This window comes from Astatotilapia calliptera, chromosome 15 (assembly GCF_964374335.1).
Source record: "Astatotilapia calliptera chromosome 15, fAstCal68.1, whole genome shotgun sequence".
In the NCBI taxonomy this organism is placed as follows: domain Eukaryota; kingdom Metazoa; phylum Chordata; class Actinopteri; order Cichliformes; family Cichlidae; genus Astatotilapia; species Astatotilapia calliptera.
The window spans coordinates 40,137,193-40,148,570 of NC_137436.1; the positions used below are offsets into that span (position 1 = coordinate 40,137,193).

The following is an 11,378-nucleotide window of genomic DNA, read 5'->3' on the forward strand; positions in this document are numbered from 1 at the left end:
CCTGGATGCTAGACAAACTATTTCAGCCACTCATGATTCTCACAATTAAAAAGGAGAGTTTGTAAAAGCTGATCTTTGAGCAGTGATGATTACTAATGGCCTGACAGTTTTGAATCTCCACAAGAGGTTCTGTGATACATGTGAAGGGTTCTGAGGCAATTAACAAGACGCTGTGATTGTTTTTCTGTGACCAACTTATTTTTTTTACTTTTTACTTTTTAATTTAATTTAATTTTTTCATTCTTACTATTTTTGAATGACATTACATCATGCCTTTTAGACATTACATTAAGTCTAAAAGGCAAAGTGTCACTGAAATATGTTTTCTATGACAAATGCTATGTGTTGCATTTTGGACAACGCCGACTTACATATAATAATGCATACATTTGAAATAAATTGATATGATTTTCAGCATAGCAAAGTTAGCAAGATAGCAAGATTAATAAGTCTGTGAAATATAGTGGTACAGTGAGGCAAAAAAGTATTTAGTCAGCCACCGATTGTGCAAGTTCCCCCACCTAAAATGATGACAGAGGTCAGTAATTTGCACCAGAGGTACACTTCAACTGTGAGAGACAGAATGTGAAAAAAAAAATCCATGAATCCACATGGTAGGATTTGTAAAGAATTTATTGGTAAATCAGGGTGGAAAATAAGTATTTGGTCAATAACAAAAATACATCTCAATACTTTGTAACATAACCTTTGTTGGCAATAACAGAGGTCAAACGTTTACTATAGGTCTTTACCAGGTTTGCACACACAGTAGCTGGTATTTTGGCCCATTCCTCCATGCAGATCTTCTCGAGAGCAGTGATGTTTTGGGGCTGTCGCCGAGCAACACGGACTTTCAACTCCCGCCACAGGTTTTCTATGGGGTTGAGGTCTGGAGACTGGCTAGGCCACTCCAGGACTTTCAAATGCTTCTTACGGAGCCACTCCTTTGTTGCCCGGGCGGTGTGTTTTGGATCATTGTCATGTTGGAAGACCCAGCCTCGTTTCATCTTCAAAGTTCTCACTGATGGAAGGAGGTTTTGGCTCAAAATCTCACGATACATGGCCCCATTCATTCTGTCCTTAACACGGATCAGTCGTCCTGTCCCCTTGGCAGAAAAACAGCCCCATAGCATGATGTTTCCACCCCCATGCTTCACAGTAGGTATGGTGTTCTTGGGATGCAACTCGGTATTCTTCTTCCTCCAAACACGACGAGTTGAGTTTATACCAAAAAGTTCTACTTTGGTTTCATCTGACCACATGACATTCTCCCAATCCTCTGCTGTATCATCCATGTGCTCTCTGGCAAACTTCAGACGGGCCTGGACATGCACTGGCTTCAGCAGCGGAACACGTCTGGCACTGCGGGATTTGATTCCCTGCCGTTGTAGTGTTACTGATGGTGACCTTTGTTACTTTGGTCCCAGCTCTCTGCAGGTCATTCACCAGGTCCCCCCGTGTGGTTCTGGGATCTTTGCTCACCGTTCTCATGATCATTTTGACCCCACGGGATGAGATCTTGCGTGGAGCCCCAGATCGAGGGAGATTATCAGTGGTCTTGTATGTCTTCCATTTTCTGATGATTGCTCCCACAGTTGATTTTTTCACACCAAGCTGCTTGCCTATTGTAGATTCACTCTTCCCAGTCTGGTGCAGGTCTACAATACTTTTCCTGGTGTCCTTCGAAAGCTCTTTGGTCTTGGCCATGGCGGAGTTTGGAGTCTGACTGTTTGAGGCTGTGGACAGGTGTCTTTTATACAGATGATGAGTTCAAACAGGTGCCATTCATACAGGTAACGAGTGGGGACAGAAAAGCTTCTTACAGAAGACGTTACAGGTCTGTGAGAGCCAGAGATTTTCCTTGTTTGAGGTGACCAAATACTTATTTTCCACCCTGATTTACCAATAAATTCTTTACAAATCCTACCATGTGGATTCATGGATTTTTTTTTTCACATTCTGTCTCTCACAGTTGAAGTGTACCTCTGGTGCAAATTACTGACCTCTGTCATCATTTTAAGTGGGGGAACTTGCACAATCGGTGGCTGACTAAATACTTTTTTGCCCCACTGTATATATTATAGTTTGCCATAAAAACACGTTTGCCCACTTCCTGATTTCTCTTTTTGTTTTGCATATTTATCACACTTACATGTTCAGATCATCAAGCAAATTAAATATTAGATAAGATAAGCCGAGTAAATGCAAAATGCAGTTTGTTAATGATGATTTATTAAGATGAAAAAAAGCTATAAAAGTAAATGCACCCTGATAATTGGCCAGTCTTGACAAAAAGAACTGCAATCAAGCATTTGCGATATTTTTTTTATATCATTTGCAAAAATGATTTTAATCCAGCCAAACTGGAGGCTTTTCAAGCATGAAAGGCTCGTTTACAGTCACACCAAAGAATTCATTTGGATTTAAATAAGGACAAAACTGACTTTCTTTCTATGAACTGATGTTAGTTTCACACCAGATGTAACGAGAAGCAAACCTTCCAAACAGTTCAACTCTCCTCAGCCTGCAGAACATTTTCCCAAACGTCTTGTGGATTCAAGATGTTCTTTTTGTTCAGCAGTGGGTTTTGCCTTGGAAATCTCCTATGGATGCCATTTTTGCCCAGTTTTTCTTAATGTTAATTCATCAACACTGACCTTAAATTAGGCAACTGAGTCCTGCAGTTCTTTAGATACTGTTTAGTGCCACCCTGGATGAGTTTTTGATGTGCTCATAGAGTGATTTTGGTAGTCTAACCACTGCTGGGAAGGCAGGTCGGTTTATTTTTGAGATCTTTTAGCTCAATTAATTTCTCATATAAATTTTATTTGACTCTTGAGTCAATAGGTCACACAGGGCAGGTAGATTTGGATAGCATTTTGCCCTTAAATGAAATGATCATTTAAAAACTGTGTTTTATATTTTCTTGCATTCTCTTTGTCTAATGTTAACATTTGTTTGATGATCTGAAACATGCAAGTGTGACAAATATGCAAAAAACTAAGAAATCAGGCAAGGGGGGCAAATACTTATTCGTGGCACCGTATAAAGAGCACATATATCATAAGAAACATAAACTAGTACATCTACAGTGCACCGTCTTGTGGCGTCTCCACTGCATTTCATAAAGAGATCAACAGCAGCCTCTAGTGGCGAGAACACACAGAAAAGTCCATTTCCTATCGACCAGTGTTTACCGTCCACACACTCTCCTGTAGGAGCACAAGCACATGGGCTAGCTTGCAAAGCGACCTTATTGATCCCATCAGCAGCCTCTGGACAAATTAGAATGAGGAAACAATCTGATCGCCTTGCTTGATCACTCAGTAGTCGTCACTGTCAGCCTCTTGGTCTGCCTGCGGAAACCACGCGGCATTGATCCTGGGACGAACGGAGACTAAAGTGAGCTCAGCAGAGAGGGAGGGAGAGCAACAACAAAGAGTCAGGGTGATAAAGTGAAGCAAGCTGTGCTGTTGACAATCTTCCCCCACCTCCCAGTGGTGTACTGGCTCTCTGTACAGTAGGCAGGGAACACCGTCTCCATAGGAGCAGCAGACCTTGGTGTCACGTGAACCCTCAGGAACAACGGTGGAGCTGACGAGCACATATGATGCAACTAAACTAACACACAAGCAGAAAGTGCACACAATCTCTAATGCAAGTATTTTAAAAAATGAAAATGATACACAGTCCCCAGGCAAACGCCGTGTTGTTGCTCTTAATTATCCTGCACAGTATTGCAGGGTTATTTATTCCTAATTTGAAGAAGAATTTTTTTGAAGAGGTTTTTTTGTTTTTAATCAAGATTTATAATAATTATTTTTCAGATATGACAGACATTATAAATTACACTTAAAAAAAAAGAAAATAGCTACTGTAATAAAACATGCTTCAACCTCAAACAACAAAAAAACCAAGATACACATGCGCATAAATATATTTATAAGTATGTCAGTAAATATGTCACTGATTCGATGATTTAATTTCCGCTCCTTGTATCTTATGGAAAAAAATGTCGACACGGATTTTTCTATCTAGGCTTGTTTTTGCGACCATATAAGGTCACAGGTGAGACATTTCAGCGGCACACTGATGGATGATCCAGCAAAAAGAGGCCTGCTGTTGCTTTGCTCGTTTGTTTCGCTGGTAGCGGTGGCTATAAACCACAAGATGGCCTGATTTTACCTGAACTCACTTGAAGCTGAGGATTTAGTGTTATTAACTTAAAAAAAACATTATTTTGTGACAATCATCCTGTCAGTCTCTTCTGTAAATGCACCTTCAAAAAATGGCAGCAGCTGCATTTCTTTAACAGCCACAGGCCCCCTGTAAGTTTGTTAATCTGGTCCTCAGATTTCTATTTAAAGGACTCTGTAATGAATAGAAACACCAACACAATCTGGTTTGGAGGTTTTAATAACTATTTGTCACATTTGTCATATTCATAAATACTGACAGCATTATAAGTACAAATTACTATTCGTCCCTACATATAATCGTAATAAAGTGGAGTTTCCACTTAATCCTCTGCTGCAGTAGCACATTTTCACCAACAGGGTGAGCCAAAGGGCCATCTGAGAATTTGCAGTGCTATGACTGCAGACCTGGTAGAGATGCTTAGCTCATGCACGTTCCCTCCCTGCCACACGACACAGAAAGGCTTCATTGTAGCGAGTCAGCTCTTCATGCTGCTCAACAAATGCATATCTGTCTTTCAGGGCATTGTTATGCACAATCTCACCCTTATTATCCAGCACAGGTGGTAAATGTGTAGTCAGACTACTACACACCGTGGTCTCCCCACACAGGCAAAGTGGAAAAGTAAAGGAAAACAATTGAGTCCTTGACCCATACAGTGGCTCTGTTTGGCTGTGGGGGCATTTTGCTGGTATGGTTTGCAGTTCTTCTTCATCCTTAGAGGAACGTGCAATACAGGATGATACTATCTCAGTATTTTAAGATGACAGCAAATCACTCTTTATAACAACCTCTTTTATACCAAAAACAAATCCACAAAGACCACGGAAATAGTCTGAAAGCAGTGAGTCAAAGGAAAAGCAGAGCTTAAGCAGAAGACTGTGTTTGTACATGACAAGGTTGTGTCACACCTATTACACAAGTCCTGTCAACAACCAGTGGTACATCCCAGAGGGACTTGTTTTATATTCCTCCAGCCTAACATGAAACTACTTCTTGAAAGCAGAAATCAAATACAGAATCAATAGAAAGTCCTGGGGAAATACCATTTAGCCTTGTGCTAAACTGAAAGAGCAGGATTTCCAGACAGAAGTTCTTCTATGTACATTTCATTTCATTTCATTTCATTTTTATTTATTTCACACTTGGTACTACAAATCAAACAAAACAACCACATCTTCTGTCAAGAAAACACAACAACCATGTGTGAAAAGGAGCAGGAAGAAGAAAATATTCTTATTAAACCCTGCCCCCTATCTACCATCGAACTTATATCACCGGTGGGCACCAAAAATCAGGAACAAACTAATATTGACATTTCTCTCCGGTCGAATCCCAAACCAACATCACATTCATTCGCATTCTTCATACTGAGTTATCGTTTTAAACATATAACACTTTTTAAAACATTGTAAATTTATACAATTCTTTAAATTATAATGAAGTGAATTCCACAGTCTTATACCCCTAACCGTTGTGCTCATTAATCTTTGTGTAGTCCTGGCTAACTGATGTTTAAAATAAAATTTCCTTCTATTCTCTTCTCCCCTTGAACACATCAAAAATACTCTTTGTAACTTAAAAGGCAAAATATTATTTTTAGCCTTAAACATAATTAATAATGTCCGTAATTTCACTAAATCTCCTAATTTTAATAATTTTGATTCTATAAATAATTTGTTTGTATGTTCTCTATATTTAACATTATGAATTATTCGTATAACTTTCTTCTGTAATAGGTTTAAAGGTTTTATGGTATTCTCATATGTATTCCCCCAAACTTCAACACAATAGTTGATATATGAAAAAAACAAAGAAAAATATAAAATACGCATTGTTTTATAATTTAATAAATCTCTTATACTACCCAAAATATAAATACTTTTGACCATTTTCTTTCTAATATGTTCAATATGAGATTTCCATGTCAAATTCTCATCCACTATTACACCCAAAAAACGAAATTCAGTAACTCTTTCAATCAATTCTTCCTCTATAAACATAATGACTTTATCCTCCTTTACACGATTGCCAAATATCATATATTTCGTTTTTGTCAGATTCAAAGATAATTTATTTACATCAAACCATTTTTTTATTCTTAACATCTCAGAAGTCATAATTTCAACCAAGTCTTTCAAATTCTCTCCAGAGCAATAAAAATTTGTGTCATCTGCAAATAAAATCGAATTTAACCTTTTAGATACGTCACAAATATCATTAATATATAAATTAAAGAGTTTAGGTCCCAAAATAGAACCTTGAGGAACACCACATACAATCTTCAGTCTTTCAGAAGTATTGCCAAAATAATAAACATATTGCAACCTATTCTCTAAATAACTCATTAACCAATTCAATGCTACTCCTCTCACTCCATAGTTGTACAATTTAGAAATCAAAATAGAATGTTGTATCGTATCAAAAGCTTTTTTTAAATCAACAAATACTCCCACTGTGTATTTATTATTATGTGTTGCAGATGAAATATCTTCAATAAAAACTGATAGTATGCCCGCCATTATGGCAGCATTGGGACCCCCGGGGATGTACGAGCATTCAGAAGAAGGCACTGGCTAAGAATGGAGTCATGTTGTACTATTACAGCATGGCTCCATCACAGATAAAACGCAAATGTAAACAAAGAATTTAAGCAGAAAACTGTGAGTGGCATTTGACATTTCATGCGTCACAGTTTTTCTTGCTCTTTCTGCAAAATCGTAAACAGTTTCCATCTATTTAGAAACAATTTGCCGACTTCATTTGAACTTTTTTGCTAACCTGGTCTCACCCAGTAAAACATATTTTTGCAAAGAGATGCTCTTCTACTTTATAATGCTACAGCAGAGCTGTGTTTAACATTTCACATCTTACCCAATATCACATTTACTTAACTTCTTACTTGATTCACACTTCTTGTAATCATGCTGGATAAGTAAGAAGTGAAACTGGACACTTTCAAAAGGAAATAACAGTATTACACAAAGTCATGTGAAAAAGAAACATTTCACAGGACTCTATGCAGTCCTCTGCAAACTAATTACACCCTTGCTGCTTCCATAGGAATTAAGAGGGTAAGCAGCAGCCAGAAGCTGCTAATTAAATGAATTTGATTAATTGATTATCCAGCAACTGTGACCACAGCTATAAATATAGATCTTTAAATCTGATGTTTTGGTAGTTGGATAGTCTGAAGCATTCAGGCATGCTAACACAAAGCCAAAGTGTTCCCACGAGTGGACCTAAAAGACCCGAAGGTTAGAGCACACAACGTTCAGAAAAAGTGCAGAAAACACAAGGGCTACATCTCAGATTCTACTGGCCTCATTTATCATGTTAAATGTTAAAATTCATGACAGTACAAATACAAACAAGTATGGCGTCTTTGAAACCGTTACCAGGAGAAAGTCTTTTCTCTCTATAAAAACATGGCAGCACAGCTTAATCAGAATCAGAATCAGAATACTTTATTAATCCCGAAGGAAATTAGGGTTACAGCAGGCAGCACGCTAATGGCGCATGCCAAGTTTGCAAAGTTGGATCTGAACAAACAATAAAGCTTCTGCAACAACGTCTTTTAGGTAGACCATCCAAAAATGGAGATGTGCCATGATGCACAGCACCATGTTTGGAGAAAATCAAACACAGTGTATCAGGCGCAAACACTTCAAGTATGGTGGTGGAGGGATCATGATTTGGTTTGTTTGCAGCCAAAACCACCAATAACCATGAGCTCCTCTATATGCCAGAGTATTCCAGAGTCAAATGTGAGGCCATCTATTAAACAGCTGCAGCTTACATACAATTCTTTCACGCAACAGGACAATAATCCCAAACATACAGGCGAATCTGCAACCGAATGACTGAAAATTGTAAAAAAGAAAAAGAAAAAAAAGAATCAAGGTGTCGCAATGGCCCAGTCAAAGAGATTTGCCGACTGACATGGTGCAATAAGACCTCAAGAGAACTGAATAAGGTCTCTTCAAGAAATGAATGTCCAAACTTCAATGATTTTGAAGCAACTTTTGAAAGAGGAGCAGGCCTCCACAACAATGTGAGAGACTGATATTGTCACAGTCTGGCAGTTCTCCGCTGTTGTGTATGTGTGTGATGTTTTGTGTGTTTCTCCCTTCCTCCCCTCCCTGTGTTTATGTTTTGTTACAGGACGATCGGGACCCGGAAGCTTGGGCACCGAGGGCAGTTCATCCTGGAAGCGTTCCCGCGCTGGAGCTTGCCACACCTGCAGCTCATCAGCTGCTGCCAGGTGTAGCTGATTACAGTCTGCACCAGCGTCCCTTCTTAAACAAGTAGCTGAGCTTCAGTCGACGCTGGATCGTTGAGTTCGACTCATTAGCACAGCCACGGCTTTCTATTTTTGAAAACCTCTTTACCGAAAGGTACCTAGTCATCGTTTGTGTTTTGGAATTTTTTCACTAGGAGTCGAGAGCGGGGTGTTCCACGGGAGCAGAGCCACAGCGGGGGATCGGAGTTCGTTGTCGTCACGATTCACGCCATGCACGTTTGCACTGTGAGGAATTCGGGAGGAATCATCTTGGGAGCCACACTGCTGGAGCTTGCACATTTATTGTTCGCTGTAAATAAATGAACTGCCTTTTTAGAGTTAAGCGTTTGGGTCCTCTCCTTACCTCAGACGTGACAGAAAACAATTACTTCAATTCAATGACTTAAGTAGCTGCAGCTAAAATGGCTCTGCAAGCTATTAAATAATGGGGTGTACTTAGGTTTCTATTTCGTTTTTCACATGACTGTAAAAATAATCCCCTGATAATATCAAGTTAGTGCTGCTAAAGGTTGTTCTGCAGGCTACTGAATCGTGGGATGTGAAAGCTTTCTTTTTTACATGACTGTATATAAATCCTGTGAGATACAAAACACATATAAAACATACACACTTACAACATGTGTTGTTCTATTTCTTTTTCTTATGTGAATGCAAGATGAGCTGAACAATCCATTCCCAGCTGATTCTCGTTTACTGTAATCTTGACTCTTTACTGTGTTTCTGTATATCACTTAAGTCCCCCAATACAACTGTCCTCCGTTAAGTGCCGGTATTGGGGGGGTCCAATTTGTAATTTTTACTCCATATATTTTCAAACTTTATAGAATTTCAAGAGTTTTGATGTGTTTAATAGTTTTACCACGTTTTGAGAACACGTTGGAAGGATTCAATAAACGCTGCTCATGTGAAAAACTGTAAGAGTGACGCTGCATATTTTAACTGTGAAAACCAGGAAGTTTAATAAAATAAACATAGCATAATTACATTTATTTAGTTAACTATCTGACCACTGACACCTCAATAATGAGGGCTAAATTTGTGGCCAATTCTCACAGGAAAGCAGAGAGCTTTGAATCGCAGTGGATCTAAAATTAGCTCCAACCAGTGACCCAACACTGACTTCACGCCTTCCTCAACATATGAAGAGGAACAAGTGTGGGAGCTGTCAGCCCACAGGGTACTGAAATACAGCAACAGTTAAATGTTAAGGATAACTTCATCAGAAATAATTTATGCTAACTTGTCAAATGTTACATTAAAGCCACCACCTTGGAAAGGAAATTAACTGAATACATTAACTGCAACCTACAAGCTTCATCTACATAAAATGGGACAGGGTGAAAAAACATGGACAGTGTGGACAGTGCTCAGTCCACAGTTGCACAAAGCTCTGAATGAAAAGTGATTTACAAACAGAAAAAGGGCAGAAAGCCTTTGGCTTAATGAAATCATTTGCTTACTATGCAAAGCATTTTGCACAGAGCACAGGGGACATAGTAAAAAAAACAACATCAGCAAACGCCTGTAGTTTGTAAAAATGTGAACCTCTCTTCAGTGCTACTAGCATTTGTGGAATGGTTGAAGTAAGGTTAAATTTCTCACACGAAACCTTTACTCAAATGTAATAAAGTATATTACTACTACACATCACAAGATGTATGAAAATAAGAGATTAAACATATCATATTTATATTTATGTCAAAAACCGTGTGTCTGGCATATGGCCTACAGGCAGGATGACATTCAGAATATGTTAAGCTTGTTATTAACATGTAATCCATCTGCGCGGATGGGAATGGTCACTAGCAGGGTGCCCTGTCGGCATGTGGTCTGCAAGTGGCACACTCGACTGCAAAAAGCACAGAATCAATCCAGTCTTCAAGCTCCGTATTCATCATATAATTAAAGCTTCTCATTGCTCACCCATATGTTGGCGCAAATAAAATAGGGGTTCTTGCAAAGCTGGTCTGAACTAAAACGCTTTGCTGCACAAGAGTAAAAGGGGGAATCTATGCATGTCACAGCAAAGTAGTCAATATGGTATCTTCCAGATCAGTGGTGGGATTATAGGCCATCCCCCCCTCTTTTTTAAAATATCTTCCTCGTATTTAAAGATTAGCACCAAATACGATTACTTACAATCTCGCGTGTAATATATCGGCTTTTCAAGAAAACTGCTTGTGCTCGCAAATGAAATGTCACATAGCCTGAGCAGGTGTTTTCCTGCCATGAATGAGTTGCTAGCAAGCAGTAGCTAACGCTAGGCTGCTATTGCATAGGTCAGGTGGAAGAATCAAAGCACAAGGAAACAATCTGGCAGTGTGACCATCCAGCTAACTTTCAGCGTCACTGCAGCGTTTACAGTGTAGTCGAATGAGAGCATTTTTATTCAATTTTGTAACATAAAAACAAATAATATATTCCCTAATGACACAATTACTCAAAGACAACATAATGACCCCCAGGCTATTCTACAGCTAGCTTAGCTGTAATGCCTAGCGAAGAATGCACAGGCGAAAGCAAAGTAGCCCCTCAACGTTACCTTATTTATTCCGAGCGCTGGCAGTGTAGCTTCTGCTGCTCTCATCCGGACGACACAGCCACCGTTTGGAGAAGTCTTTGCAGAAGCCCTCCAGTCACTGGAATGTTTACAAGACTTTAGCAGTGCCTGCTTCGTGTTACCGCCACTAAACAACAAACAGACGTTGGCTGACAGACAACAAAAATCTGTATATTGTAGTGCTCTTGTGTGCTAGGAGTGCTGGAGCGAGTCCATGGGCAAAACCATTCGGTGTGTAAGAGTGGGGGGGGGGAAGCCTGAAGGAAGTGCTGAAGTTTGCATTCGCAATTTGGCAACTACGTGACATTTAGCACCCTG

The 11,378-nt window shown here is 39.3% G+C and overlaps 2 protein-coding genes across 4 annotated transcripts in view; one reads left to right on the forward strand and one right to left on the reverse strand.

Annotated features, from left to right (window-relative positions):
• ttll7 (tubulin tyrosine ligase-like family, member 7) overlaps window positions 1-11,292 on the reverse strand; it is an 83,941-nt gene extending 72,649 nt beyond the window's left edge. Inside the window, exon 1 of one of the 3 annotated variants that reach the window (XM_026193851.2) lies at window positions 11,043-11,292. The gene's annotated coding sequence lies outside the window, so the exon portion shown is untranslated. The remainder of the gene's footprint in view (window positions 1-11,042) is intronic. The other 2 variants (XM_026193854.2, XM_026193852.2) reach the window with 2 other exon arrangements.
• spata1 (spermatogenesis associated 1) overlaps window positions 1-11,378 on the forward strand; it is a 327,756-nt gene that overhangs the window by 255,398 nt on the left and 60,980 nt on the right. The window lies entirely within an intron of this gene.